We start from the raw sequence: 16,082 nt of genomic DNA on the forward strand, positions 1-16,082 counted from the left end.
CCACCTAAAAGGCCTATGAACATAGAAATTGTTACCTAGGATTGACTGTAATGAGTGCAGCACAACAGTTGCCATGGAAACAGAAACAGGTCACCATGGAGACTCTCTCCCCCTTGGTGTGATACAGATAAGGAGGTTACCAAGGTAACCAGTTACTGAAAAGACCAATCCATGTCCTCATAATTGCCACTGAAAAAACAGGAGGCTCCTTGTCAACAATGCTAAGATAGGCATATTGCTTATGTAGACATGTTCGTGATCTCCATGGTGGGCCTCCTGTCTCCTGCTTCCCGGACAGTCTGGTACTGACAGTATGCCAGCAGGCATTCCACAGAATCTGTTGACAGGGCCTTTAGATTGAACTTGGCATCTGTTCCAAAGCCCTCCATGTAGAAGAGCTGAAATTCGCCCTGGTGGTGCCTGGCATAGAGGAAATAAATGGGGAGCCTGTAGCCAAAATCAGCTAAAGAGATACTCCCAGAGTCTGGCTGTGGAGCATGAACTATTGAGTACATAAAGCTGAAAAGCTGCTCAGTCTTTTGCAAAGGAACTCATTTTGATGGAGGAATCTTCATTCAAGGCTACTATCACCTTGATGGGTGGGAGGGTAAGGCTAGACTCATGGCTCTCCACAATCATCCTTACGGCATTCTTGAAAAGCTCAGAGAAGTTGAAGGATAGGTAGACCATACGGATAGGCTGTTTGAAGTTGGAGGAATTGATTCCTTGGATCTCCAAGCTGGAGGAGGCCATGTAACATATTTCACACTTGAGTGACATATGCCCATGGCCATATCATAAGCATCTTTTATCACCTTGAAAAAATTGTGACAATTGTAACCAAAGGAAATAACTTCAGTAAGAATTGGTTAATTGAGTTCAATGTAAAAATAAAATATCCTGATATGACTTGATATTAGAACGGGAGACCAAAGAAGGTTGTGTGATCTCTAATCTTGATAGGAGGACCAACTGGATTAGACATAATTCTACTTGTAGAAAGAGGGATGGACCAGGTGAACTTTAGTAATCATTTCTTTATTTGTAGATGGTTCTATAATCATAATATAGATTCATCAAGTGCCTTATCCTTCTATCATCTTTCCCCATGAATGAGAACTTACAAATGTGTGTAATTTGTCTTGACAGGTCCTGAATATTGTCTACTGCTTTCAACAGAAAACAAAACAAAACAAAACAGTCTACATGTCAACTGAAAACATTAACTCTCTGCAGTACACTATAAAGCTTCAGAGGACACAAAGATGATTTTTGTTTTTTACTACAAAAAGCAAACATTTACTTCAAATCATAGTAAAGGCTTTTCAAGCACCAAGAAAGAAAAGATAACAGTGATCTGACAGTGGTCACATACTGTGCAAAAAACCCCACAGGATATCAAAGTGGCAGCACAAGGATTGGAGCTGTTTACATCACAAAATAAAGTAGTTAAGTACAGTACCTGAAGTATGGCACTCACTCCCGTGAGCCATAATTTTCTTGATTTTCTTGTATTACTCTTATTTTTTCCTAATTTTTCCTCAACCTCTCTTATTTGATTTTTAAAGTCTCTTTTAAGCTCCTCCAAGAACTCTTTTTGGGCTTGTGACCATTTTACAATTTTCCTTGAAGTAGAAGTAGCTGTTTTGGTTTCACTGTCTTCTGATCTTGAACTTAGATCTTCTCTATTACCATAGTAGCTCTCTAGGGTAGAGTTCTTCTTCTTCTTCTTCTTCTTCTTCTTCTTCTTCTTCTTCTTCTTCTTCTTCTTCTTCTTCTTCTTCTTCTTCTTCTTCTTCTTCTTCTTCTTCTTCTTCTTCTTCTTCTCCCCTCCCTCATTGATCTCTGAAAGCCCAGAAAATACCAACCCAGGAAAAACCTTGAGCCAGCAAAAAGACAGGGCACAGCAGTCTTATAGCCCAGGAAGCTTGGGGGATTAACAGGAAAGGCCTCTCTCACTCTGGGGGAGGGGGAGCAGTACAGGACTGGAGGTGTCCCAACAAGCCAGCAGCAAACCCCACCTCATCATACCAGGGGGAGAGCCCGAGACCCAGGTTGGTGGAGCAGGCAAGTGCCAACACCAGGACCCCTCATACCCCTGCTAGCTTCAATACAGGCAGGGGAACCAGTAAACACCAGCTCAGAAAACCACCATGGGTGATGGCATTATTCAGCAGCAAAACCACCCTGTGCCTCAACACAACTCTGGGAAGCACAACTCCAGGAGGCAAAGCTCCAGGCTGATAGACATCCACCAGCAGTGAAACATCCCTGTGCAAGGAGCCAAACATTCAAGTGCAAAGCCTGGGTGAGCAGGAAAAGAAACTTGGGTCAGTGCCCTCTGCACTCCAGCAGGAGAACTCAAGTATTTTTTAGAAGTCAGAAAATAGGCAAACACCATGAACAAAAAGCAGAAATGGACAATGAACATAGATTCTTATTATGGGGAAAGGAAAGGTCAAGGCACAAATTCAGAAAAGGACAGCACTGTCAATATACCCACATCCAAAACCTCAGAGGGAAATATGAACTGATTTCAAACTCAAAAATCCTTCTTGGATGAGCTCAAGAAGGATTTTGAAAGTCAAATAAGAGAGGTAGAAGAAAAATTGGGAAAAGAAATGAGAGGTATGCAAGAGAGTCAATAACTTGGAAAAGGAAGGACAAAAATTAACTGTAGAAAACAACTCCTTAGAAAGTAAAATGGGCCAAATGCAAAAGGAGGTACAAAATCTAATAGAAGAAAACAACTCCTTAAAAATTAGAATGGGGCAAGTAGAAGCTAATGACTTTATGAGAGAGTGAGAATCAGTCAAATAGAAACAAAAGAATGAAAAAAATAGAAGAAAATGTAAAATATCTCATTGGTAAAACAACTGACCTGGAAAATAGATCCAGGAGCAATAATTTTAAAAGTATTAGTCTACCTGAAAACCATGATGAAAAAAAAGAGCCTGGACAACATCCTTCAGGAAATCATCAAGGAAAACTGCCTTGAGGTCCTAGAACCAGAGGGTAAATTAGTCATCAAAAGAATCCACTGATCACCTCCTGAAAGAGATCTCTAATTGAAAATGCCAAGAAATATTGTAGCCAAATTCCAAAATTACCAGATCAAAGAGAAAATACTACAAGCAGCCAGAAAGAAACAATGTAAATATCATGGAAGCACAGTCAGGATTATGCAGGACCTTGCAAGTTCTACATTAAAAGATCAGAGGGCATAGAATATGATATTCCATAAGGCAAAAGAGCCTGGATTACAACCAAGGAATTGTCGAAAATGAGCATTATCTTTCAGGGGAGGAGATGGATATTCAATGAAATAGGGAACTTCCAAACCTTTCTGATAAAAAGACCAGAGCTCAACAGAAAATTTGCCCTTCAAACACAAAACTCAACAGAGACATAAAAAGATAAACAGGAAAGAAAACAAAACAACAAATTACTATTATTCATAAGGGCAAACAGTTTACATCCTTACAAGGGAAGATGACACATGTAACTCTTAAGAACTGTAATGTTATTATGACATTCAAAAGGGGGTATACATAGACAGAAAGCTCGGGTGTAAGTTGACTTTAATGTGATGGTAAAAAAAAATCTAATTAAGCAGTGAAAAGGTATTGTACTGAGAAAAGAGGAAAGGAGGGGGCAGACAAGGATAAATTACATCACATAAAAAGGCACAAAAACCAAATACAGTTAAGGGGGAAAAGAGAGGGAGATGAGCATTGTTTGAACCTTACTCTCATCATATTTGGTTCAAAGAGGGAATGACATAATCAGCTAGGTATAGAAATCTAACTTACCCTATAGGAAGTAGGAGAGGGGAGGGAGAAAAGGGAGGGAATAAATAGAAGAGAGGGAAGAAGTAGAAAGGGTAAAGGGGAAGAAAAGGGAGGGGGCTAATAGAAGGGAGGACAGACTGAGGGAGGTGGTGGTCTAAAGAACCTCATCTGGAACAGCTAGTCATCTTATTTGGCCAGGACATGAACTATATATGTGTGTATATTAGAAGTAGCATGAAAGAAGGCTAGAAGTGTAAGTTGGAGCTATACTGCAAAAGGCATAAATGCCAGGCTAAGTACTTTATATTTTATCCTATAGGCAACAGAAGTCACTAAAAAGCTTGAAGGGAAGGAACTTGAAACTATCACAATAGGTATGGAATTCAATCACAGGGTCTTTTACTCAGTAGCCTTGCTTCTCCAAATATATTGTCATCCAATGGCAACAGTATGTTTGTTCTTTCTAAGACACACCATGATCAAATCACTGCTGTTCCATTAAGTAGGTGATGATGTCATTACCCTTGCTAGAAGGACTCTTCCCTTTATCCCCAGACTTCCTACCAGATATATCTTGGAGCCCTCTTCTCAAGTTTTTGATGTGGTGGAGTATAATGTTAACAAGAAAGAGGAGTCATGGGGCAGCTAGGTGGCACAATGGATAGAGCATGAGACCTAGATTCAGGAGGACCTGAGTTCAAATCTGGCCTCAGACACATAACACTTACTAGCTGTGTGACCCTGAGCAAGTCCCTTAACCCCATTGCCTAGCCAAAAAAAAAAAAAAAAGAGAAGTCATCTTGTACCAAGAAAGGGGGAAGAGGGTCAGAAGTCACCTTCTGGTATGTTCAAAGAACAGAGACTCCTGAGCACTTGAGTATCGAGTACTTGGCTTTTCTAAAAGTGCTATTAAGTCACATTTCTGATGACATGACCAGAAATTATTACTTTGAGAGGGATGAAAAAGGTGAGCTGCCTAAAGAAACTAATTTAGTCTAATGGAGATTCATCAACCAAGTCAGATTCTAAAAAGAACACAGAAGCTGTAAGCAAAGGTAGGTAAATACAAAAGGGCAAATACAAAAACTGCTCTTATGGAGAACAACCAGATGAAAACGTGATTGAAAAATGTTTAACAAAATAAATAAAATACAATACAACATAAAAAAAAATGTTCAGTGGGTCGCCATTGCCTAACGAATAAATTCCTTAGCTTGGTACTGAGGGAATTCCACTGGCTGGGACTTTCTCTTTCCAGCCTTATTTCCAACTATTTTCCCTACACATACTCTATGTACTCATTGCTTTAGCTCAGGGGTGTGTAAATGTTTAACTATTAGCCCTCCAAAAGTACAACAGGCTTTTCAGTTCAATCTGCATTATTAACATTTTCTTCATCACTTTCTTAAGTCTAGACAATCAACAAAACAATGCCAAGCCCTAATTTGTAGCCAATTTCCAAGGCATAAATACTCACACTGAAAGTTTAACAATTGGCTTTCATGAACCCTTATGCAGCATACAGCTACCAGTCAAAGTGGACTACTCACTGTTCCTTGAATATAGAATTATAGAATCCAAGAGGAATCTCAAAAGTCAATACATCTGACTTGTACCCTTGACAAACAATCCCCCTGCCTCTGCTTGAAGATCTGCAGGGACAGGGCTTCCCAAACTCCTACAATCACACTCCCAACCAAGCTTGGAGTATTTTGCATGTGGCTGGGTGTTTCAAAGGAGATATAACTCTAGATCAGTGTGACTCCTGACTAAGAGAGAAAATGATGAGAAAGATACAATGCTGAGTAAGAGATGGAGTTGGTGCCGGAACTTCTTGGAAGAAAGACAAAAGACTCTTGTAGAGAGATACATAGAAAGAGAAGCTATATACATGTAAGGAAATCCAGCTTCTCAATGTGCTCCTGATTTCTAGCTTGGATCCCTAGAAACTGCTAGAGTGGGCTTCCTTGATCTAAAAGAGAAAAGCCTGTTGAGTTCATTCTCAAGGGGGATCAACATCTGTAAAGACTGATGCAGATTGGTTACAAATCCTGAGAACGTACGTACAGTTTAGCTTCGGATACTGAACTGGGGCTTGGTATATGACCCTCATGCCTCCAGCATCATCACAGCTCTGCAGAAATAGAAACTACTCCCAAGAATGCCTGAGGCGACACAGGTCCTCCTGAACTTAAGGAATCAGTCTGCTATGAAAGGCTCAGCCCCAGCTGATTCCAGATCTTCTCAAGTGTGGCCACGGAAGCAAAGCAAGGGAATAGCACCGCCATTGCTGAGCCATAGGTACAGGTCCAGAGATACCTAGGTGAAAGAAGGAATAACGCACAAACTCATTCTCCATAGTGATGTAAAGGCCCAAGGGAATGGAGGACATGAAGACATGGCACAAGAACACATCTAGGGGCATCTAGGTGGTGCTGCAGTGGATAGAGCACCGGCCCTGAAGTCAGGAGGACCAGACTTCAGATCCAGCCTCAGACCAAACACTTGACACTAGCTGTGTGACCCTGGGCACGTCACTTAACCCCACTTGCCTAAAAACAAATAGATAGATAGATAGATAGATAGATAGATAGATAGATAGATAGATAGATAGGTAGATAGATAAGAACAGCTCCATCAGGTCATCCCCCAAATAACAGAGCCAGCATCTTGTTATCATTGTGGCCATATACATGTTGACTCTTCTAATGCCAGAAATGCAGAACTGGTTTTGAAAAAGCTGATGTCTTCTTTTTCGCCTTTAGAAAACAAAGGAGAGGCCAGGGAAAAGAGGTTACCCTGGGCCCTGAGGACAGTCACAGTGATTTCATTGTCAATTCCTGGGTCAGCTAGGTGACAAAGTGGATATAGCCCTGGGCCTAGAGTCAGGAAGACATGAGTTTAAATCCAGTCTCAGACACTTTCTAGCTGTGTGACCCTGGATGAGATACTTAACCTATTTCTGTCTCAGTTTCCTCAACTGTAAAATAGGTATAATAATTGCTCCTAGGGTTGTTGTGAGGATCGAATGGGATGATATTTGTAAACTGCTTAGCATGGTGCCTGACTTGGTACTTTTCAGTCGTGTCCAACTCTTTGTGACCCTATTTTAGGGTTTTCTTGGCAAAGATACTGGAGTGGTTTTCCATCTTAACACATTTTCCAGATGAGGAATTGAGGCAAACAGGGTTAAGTGACTTGCCCAGAGTCATACAGCTAGTCAGTGTCTGAAGCTGGATTTAAACTCATGAAGAGGAGTTTTCCTGATTCCAAACCCAGTGCTCTATCCACTGGGCAATCTAGCTGCCCTAGGCATTTAATAAATGCTTTTTCCCTTCTCTTTCCTTCTTTATAGGTGTAGTCTATCTGGACCCATAGAATCTTATGCAGAGGTGATGGTAAAAATTGAGACTGTGGACTTCAATGCTGTTCTAGAAATTCTATTTCATGTTACTATCATTATCCAATATTTTATTTCTGATATTTTTATGACATATTTGAGAAAAATATCTTTAAAGCCTATGACAGAGCTTAGACTTGCTGATTTGAGAGGTGAAGTCATCAACAAGCATTTATTAAGCACCTTCTATGTACCAAGCATTGTAGTAAGTGGTAGGGATACAAAGATTAAAAAACAGACAGTCACTGCCCTCAAGGAGCTCCCAGTCTAATGAGAGAGACAACATGCAAACAACTACGTACAAACCAGCTATCGACAGGAGAAATTGGAAATGATCTCAGAGGGGAAGCACTAGCATTAAGGGAGATCAGGAAAGGCTTCTTATAGAAGGTAGGACTTAAACTGAGACTCAAAGGAGGCTGAGAGGGTGGAGATGAAGAGAGAGTCCCTTCCAGTGAAAATTCAGGGAGTCAGGAAATAGAGTTTTTCATTCGAGGAACAAGGAGACTAGTATCACTGGACTATAAAGAAGAGAGTTAAATTGTAAGAAGACTGGAGAGGCAGGAAGGGGCCAGGTTTTGAAGGGCTTTAAAAACAGGTAATCTTCTATTTGATCTTGGAGATAATAGGGAGCCACTGGAGTTTATTTAATGGGGGAGGTGGGGTGACATGGTCAGACTTGAATTTTAGGAAGATAACTTTGACAGCTGAGTGGAGAACGTAGTAGGAGGAAAGAGAAACTTAAGGTAAAGAGACCAAACATAAGGCTATTGTAATTGTTCAAGCTCAAGTAATGAGGGCCTGTACCAGGGTGTGACAGTGTCAGAGGAGAGAAGAAGACGTATCTAAGAGATGTTACAAAGTTAGAAATAACAGGACTTGGTGATAGATTGGATATGATGGGTAAAAGGGTCAAGGATGACACCTAGGTTTTGAGCCTGGGTGATCAGTAGAATGGTGGAACCCTCGACAGTAATTGGAGAATGAGGAAGAGGGAAAGGTTTTGGCAAAAAGATAGTAAGTTGAGTTTTGGACATGTTGACTTTAAGATGTCTATGGGGCATCCAGTAAAGATGTTCAATAAACAATTGAAGATGTGAAACTAGAGGTCATGAAATAGGCTAGGGCTGGAGAAACAGACCCGAGAATCATCTGGATAGAAATGATAACTGAATCCATGGGAGCTGATAAGATCACCAAGCCAAATAGTATAATGGATAAGAAATATAGGAAGATAGCTAATGGTGATGGATCAGGAGAGGGTTTTTTGAGGATGGGGGAGATATAGGTGTGTTTGTAGCCAGTAGAGTAGCCAGTAGACAGGGAGAGATTGGAGATGATAGAGCAATCTGTTGGAGAAGAGAATGGAATGAGATCACTTGTGTATGTATGTATATATGCACTTTGCTCTTAGCAAAGAAAAAGACCATGTCATCACGTGAGACAAGGATGAAAGAGGAGATAGAGATGGAAGGCATCTGAGCTATGTGAGGTGAGGAGGAGGGGAGAAGAAGGAGCTCACGGTGAATGACCTCAACTTTTTTCAGCAATATATGAGGCAAATACGATAATCATGAAGACTACCCACACTTAGGATACATCCAGGTGAGCCCAAGATTTCCTTAGCAAGTTGGTGTCAACAGGAAAGTGGCCACTGGCTCTCCTACGGCCAGACCCTCCACTACTCACTGGGTGTTGTCAACACTGAGTGTCAGCACTGAGCAGAGCTAATTCTAATCTTTTCTAAATTTCAGCAAGATACTGCAAGTAACAAGCTTGGACCTAATATCTGCACACTTTGAATATCCATGCAGACTGTACAGAGGCTTAGAAGAGGATGGAGGCAAGCAGTGCCAGTGAATAACACAGGAGCCCTGACTGTTCAACCTCTGGACTGGACCCCAGTGTACTTTATTTGGGGGATTCCCCAGTACCCCAAGAGGAGAAGGATAGGTTGAGGCTAAACCTCAACAAGAGGACTAGTATGTTCTCACTGGATGAGTGAAATGTAGGATGTGCTCAAAAGCAACCCACAGCACCCACTTCACCAATTCCTGAACATTGAGAGAAAGGACAAATAATAATAGCTAGCATTTGTATGGTGTGTTAGCATTTGCAAAGTACTTGATAAAAGTGAACTCATTTGATCCTTATAACAACCCTGTGGGAGAGATGCTCTTATTATTCCCATTTTACAGATAAGGAAACTGAGTCAAACAGCGAGGCCAAGGGACTTGCCACAGCTAATAAGAGTTCTAGGCAGTATTCCAAATAAGGTCTTCCTGACTTGAAGACCTGTACTTTAGCCTCTGCACCACTTAGCTGCTCCTGCAATTACATCAACAATTCTTACCTTGTTTTGTGTCCTAGGCCACTTTGGCAATCTAGTGAACCCCACGGATCCCTTCTAAGAATAGTGTTTTAAAATGCATAAAATAAGATGCATAGGAATACAGAGGAAATCAATTATATTGATAGCTATAAAAAAAAAAAAGTTCACACACTCCAGTTTAAGAACCCCTGATTTTAGGAGTACTCCTCTATTTATGGCAAAAGATCTCAGAAACCATCTTTTTCAACTGCTGACTAATAGAATCACCACAGAAAACAGCCCTTAGCAGTACTGCTTAAGAAAAATGGAAAGATACAGATCGCGCAGATTGCTAGACTTTGAACAAAAGACCTAAAGTGGGCCAGGACTCTAGGGCCCAGTTCCAAGTTGCCCTGCATTGTCTGCTAGGCAGTCAGCATTTTTTAGTCTTGTACTTGTGTGGTATATACCAATGGTGTCAGATTCAAATAGAACATATTGACTTAGAAAACCTCAAATTAACAGCCTCTATGCTACGTTCTATTTTTATTTATTTTGTTAACTATTTCCCAATGACATTTTAATCTGGTTCAGGTCTCAGTAGGGGGTTGTGCAGGCTGCATGTGGTCTGTGTGCTGCAACTTTGAAGCCTCTTATGCGTACTACTGAATTCCTATGTCTGAGGAAGACAAGGTAAAGACTATTTTCATTTTTCTAGCTAGCTTTTGCCGTCTCGTATGCCAAGGCATCTCAGGGCGTACACTCTAAGTGGGACTAGCCACTTTCCAACAATTCATGGAGAAAGTAGTTGGGGACATGATCTACCTGGAAGTATTGGCATCACCGATGGCATCAATGTCTTTGGTAAGATACTGGAGGAGCACAAGGAGAAACTGATTAGTGTCGAATCAGCTGGAGGAAGTTGGTGTGAAGCTGTCAACTGACAAGTGCCAATAATAGAGGGAGAAGAAATGGAAGCAACTTCAGATTTTGTATTCTTGGGCTCAAAGATCGCTGCAGATGGCAACTACAGCCATGAAACTGAAAGACACTTGCTCCTTAGAAGGAAAGCTATGGCAAACCTGGACAGGTTACTAAAAAGCAGAGACGTCACCTTGCTGACAAAGGTCCATAGAGTCAAAGCACTGGTTTTTCCAGTAACAATGTATGGCTGTGGGAATTAGACTATAAGGAAAGCTGAGCACCACACAATTGATGCTTTTGAACTGTGGCCCTAGAGAAGACTTTTGAGAGTCCCTTGGATGGCAAAGAGATCAAATTAGTCAATCCTTAATGACTGTAATTCAGACCATTCACTGGAAAGTCAAATACCAAAGCTGAAGCTTAAATACTTTGGCCACATGATGAGAAGACAGGACTCATTGGAAAAGACCCTGATGCTGGGAAAGATTGAAGACAAAAGGAAAAGGGGATGGCAGAGGATGAGATGGATAGATAGTGTCATGGAAGCAACCAACACAAGCTTGGGGAGACTTTAGGAGATAGTGGGGGACAGAAGGACCTGGTGTACTATGGTCCGTGGGATCACAAAGAGTTGGACGTAACTGAACGACTGAACAACAACAAAATTTTGTAGAGCTTCTGTTATGTGGTTCACGTTATACCTCAACAAGTGTGATCCAGGGAAGGTGGAAACACTTCTCAAATGCTGACACCCACAAAAATCTTAGAGCCTTAAGAACTTTTCTGGGATTTGGTGGTTATTATCACAAGTTTGTTTAGAACTACATTGCTATTACTGAACCATCGAATGACTTCACTTGTGCACGTATGATTGAAGATAATCAAAACCACAAAGACAAAATTATCTTAAACCTACAAAGCAAGAAATACAGATTAAAACAATTCTAAAGTACCACCTCACACCTATCAGATTGGTCAATATGACAGAAAAGGAAAATAATAAATGTTGGAGGGGATGTGGAAAAATTGAGACACTAATGCAGCGTTGGTGGAGCTGTGAACTGATCCAACCATTCTAGAGAACATTTTGGAATTATGCCCAAAGGGCTACAAAACTGGGCATACCCTTTGTCCTAGCAATGCCACTGCTAGGTCTATATCCCAAAGAGACTTTTAAGAAAGGGGAAAGGGCCTATTTGTATAAAAATATTTATAGCAGCTCCTTTCGTGGTGGCAAAGAATTGAAAATTGAGGGGATGCCTATCAATTGGAGAATAGCCGAATAAGTTGTAGTATATGAGTATAATGGAACATTACTGTGCTATAAGAAATGATGAGTAGGGAGATTTCAGCAAAATCTGTAAAGATTTATATGAACTAATACAACGTGAAGTGAGCAGACCCAGGAGAACATCGTATGCAGTAATGGCAATATTGTATGATGATCAGCTGTGAATGACTCAGCTCTTCTCAGCAATACAATGATCCAAAACAATCCCAAAGGACTCATGATGAAAAATGCTATCCACCTCCAGAAAAAGAAGTGCTGGAATCTGAATGCGGATCAAAGCATACTATTTTCACTTTCTGTATTTTTTTTGTGTCCCCCCCCCCTTTGGGTCTGTGTCTTCTTTCACAACATGAACATAGTAATATGTTTTGCATGATTGAACATGTATAACTTATAACAAATTGCTTGCTGTCTCAGGGATGAGGGAGATGAGGGAGAGAGAGAAAATTTAGAACTCAAAATTTTTTAAAATGAATGTTGAAAACTGTCTTTACATGTAACTGGGGGAAAATAAAATATTATTTTTTAAAAACCTACAAAGCCTTTTGGTGATAGATGGGCAGACAAGATGAAAAGGTCTTCAAGGGCCTAATCAACTGCTTTACTCATGCACCAGTATTGATTTGCAAACCCAAGTGAACCTTTGTTCATATAGTTGAAGCTCTGGGGGCTGTCCTATACCAAGAAAGCAATGGTGACCAGAGACCAATTGCATTTGCCAGCAGAAGTTTGACTGGTACTGAATGTCATTACCTTGTCCACAAGCTTGAGTTCTTGGCTTTGAAGTGGGCTATCAGTGAGAAGCTCAGAGACTATGTATTTAGAGCAAAACTCCAAATATGGACTGATACAATGCTGCTTGTCAGAAATGGGTAGCAGCATTGGCCAATTATAATTTCAGTATATACTATAGACCTTGTAAGACTAGCATGGATGCAGATGCTTTGCCCAGAATGCCACAGAACACTAGAACTGTAGTGATACCAAAAGAAGATATAAGAGCAATCTGGGACACCCAAAGAACTAGACTATAGCCAAGTGGAAGTATAGCTGAGAACCTGGGATTTCCACGAGACAGCATGCCAAATGCATACGTAAACCATGTTTCATTGAGCCAATCTCCTTTGCCTTAGCTATCTGTGGATGACTGAACTGAAGGCTGATGAAAAACTAAGAGAAGTAATACAAGCCAAAAAAACAAAATAGTGATTCTAAACATATTAAATTGTACTCAGCAGAAGGCAATTTTCCTTCTGAGACAATGGCAGAAGTTGGTGCTATGCAATGGATTGTTGTATTGGACTATGACTGGACCCCAACATGGAACCAGGAAGCAGCTGGTGCCCAGGGCACACAAGCCAATAGCCACCATTACTTTACCTGATGACTTTGGGTGTATGGGTCAGGAAAAAATCCTACAGCTGGTAAGAAACTAATTTTAGGAGTCTGAGATGGGTGCAGATGTCACCAAGAAGTGGCCAGATGTGTACCCAAAAATATTACCAACTCATGCAACATGGATATAGATATATAGATATAAATATATTTGGAGAATAAATGCCAACAAGCCTTTGAAACTTGTCTATATTGTCTATTTATGGAAGAAGATAGTAAAAATATAAGTCATATCTTAGTGGTGACTGATCATTTCACCATACCTAGTACACAACCAAAACTCAGAAAACATATATTGCTGCCAAAGTGTTACGAGAAAAGTATTTTTAATTCAATTATAAAAATAATTTCAAGTCCACATTCTCTCTCTCCACCCTACCCCCCATTGAGAAAGCAAGAAAAGCAAAACCCATTACAAATGTTAGGGTTAGGGTTAGGGTTAGGATCAGAGGCGCGCATTTAGGGTTAGGGTTAGGATCAGAGGCGCGCATTTAGGGTTAGGGTTAGGATCAGAGGCGCGCATTTAGGGTTAGGGTTAGGATTAGAGTTAAAGGCATTTAGGTCAAGCAAAACAAAATCCCTCATTGGCCATGTCCAAAAATGCATATCTCATTTTGCATCTTGAATCTGTCAGCTCTTTATCTGGAGGTGGGTAGTATATTTTATAGGCGGTAGGTGGCGTTGTAGTGGAGAGAGAGCCAGGCTTGTTTCTGAGTTCAAATGTGACCTCAGACACTTACTAGCTGTGGGACCCTAGGCAAGTCACTGAACCCTGTTTTCCTCAGTTCCTCATCTGTAAAATGAGCTGGAGAAGGAAATGGCAAACCACTCCAGTATCTTCTTTTTTTAGTATAAATTTATTTTTTTAGTTTTTAGTTTTCAACCTTCATTTTCATAAGATTTTGAGTTCTAAATTTCTCCCCCTCCCTTCCCTCCCCCCTCCCCAAGATGGCATGCAATCTTTTATAGGCTATACATGTAAAATCATATTAACTATATTTCTACCTTAGTCATGTTGTGAAAGAAGAATCAGAACAAAAGGGGAAAACCACTAGAAAGAAAAAAACAAAGAGAAAATAGTATGCTTTGGTCTGCATTCAGACTCCCTAGTTCTTTCTCTGGATGTGGATAGCATTTTCCATCATGAGTCTTTTGGAATTATCTTAGATCATTGCATTGCTGAGAAAAGCTAAGTCTAACAAAGTCAGTCATTGCACAACATGGCTGTTACTGTGTACGATGTTCTCCTGGTTCTACTCACTTCCCTCAGCATCAGTTCATGCAAGGCTTTCTAGGTTTTTCTGAAATCCATCTGCTCATAATTTCTTATAGCACAATAGTATTCCATTACATTCATATACCACAACTTGTTCACCCATTCCCCAGCTGATGGGCATCCCCTCGATTTCCAATTCTTTGCCACCACAAAAAGAGCTGCTACAAATATTTTTGTACTTTTGGGTTCTTTTCCCTTTTTTATGATCTCTTTGGGCTACAGACCTAGTAGTGGTATTGCTGGGTCAAAGGGTATGCACATTTTTATAGCCCTTTGGGCATAGTTCAAAATTGTTCTCCAGAATGGTGGGATTAGTTCACAACTCCACCAACAATGCATTAGTGTTCCAATTTTCCCGCATCTTCTCCATCATTTATCATTTTCCTGTTTTGTCATGTTAGCCAATCTGATAGGTGTGATACTACTCCAGTATCTTTAATCGAGAAAACCCCAAATGGAGTCCGGAAGAGTCAGGCATGACTGAAACAACTGAACAACAAAGCACATTTCATCTTGAGTCCTCTGGAATCGTAGTTGGTCATTGTGTTAATCAGAATTCTTAAGTCTTTCAAAGTGTTTTGTCTTCACAATATTGTTATTGTATAAATTCTTCTCCTGGATCTGCTCACTTCACTTTGCATCAGTTCACACAAATCTTCCCAGGTTTCTCTGAAACCATTCCCTTTGTCATTTCTTATAGGATAATAGTATACTATCACATTGATGTGCCATAACTTGCCCAGCCATTCCCCGGTTAATGGGCACTCCCTCAATTTCTAATTCTTTGCCACCACAAAAGGGCTGCTATAAATATTTTTGTACTTGTGGGTTCTTTTCCTCTTTCTTTGGTCTCTTTGGGGTACAGACCTAGTAGTGGTATTGTGGGTCAAACAGCACACACAGTTTAATAGCTTTTTAGGCAGAGTTCTAGATTGCTTTCTAAAATAGCTGAACCAGGTCACAGCTCCACCAACAGTGCATTAATGCACATATTTTCCCCCAGCACCTCCAGTGTTCTTCATTTGGGGGAAAGTATTTTTGAGTGTATTTTACTCCCTTGCCAGTATCCACTCTGACCAAAGCAGAGACTTTGAGAGCAAACTACTTGAGGAAATGTTTGCTTTGACAAGTATCAAAAACTACTGCTTACCATCCACAAAAAGACTCCAGTCTGAATGGTCTAACTGCACATGGTTAGACAGAACAAAAATCTCAACAGAGTCAGTATGTGCTATTTCTAATACATGCATAGAATTCCACCAGGAATTATGCTCCAGGCTTTTCACTGTGCTCATAAGAACCACACCTACCTATTGGCCTGTATTTTGGTGCCTCAGATGAAGGAGGTGATGCTACTCACAGTTAGGGCATCTTTCGTTTGACAGAGAGTCTGAGAGGTCTCAGATCAGAAGTTGTGGCAGAAACAAAAGACAGTGTGTTAGTATATGTCATCAAGACTTTCCACAAGAAGACAGAGTTCTGTTGAGAAACTTTGGCATTCAAAGGACTCACAAGTAAACTGACTGATGGAAAGCTAACTCATACAAAGCTGCTGAGAGACCTGGAAACTTTCCTTTTTGCAAAATGGCCCCAGAAAATGGAAGGAGTCCTGTCAAGAACATTCATCACAAGCACCTATTACTCATTGAAGAATTAGTTGGACTTTCTAAAGAGCAGGTGGAGAGAACTGATGT

General features: G+C 40.6%; 1 pseudogene; it reads right to left on the reverse strand.

Annotated features, from left to right (window-relative positions):
• Positions 1 to 239: 239 nt before the first annotated feature.
• Positions 240 to 2,094, reverse strand: LOC110201560 (pyruvate dehydrogenase (acetyl-transferring) kinase isozyme 2, mitochondrial pseudogene; annotated as a pseudogene).
• Positions 2,095 to 16,082: the final 13,988 nt, after the last annotated feature.

This window comes from Phascolarctos cinereus, unplaced genomic scaffold (assembly GCF_003287225.1).
Source record: "Phascolarctos cinereus isolate Bilbo 61053 unplaced genomic scaffold, phaCin_HiC Scaffold_8;HRSCAF=390, whole genome shotgun sequence".
Lineage (NCBI taxonomy): Eukaryota > Metazoa > Chordata > Mammalia > Diprotodontia > Phascolarctidae > Phascolarctos > Phascolarctos cinereus.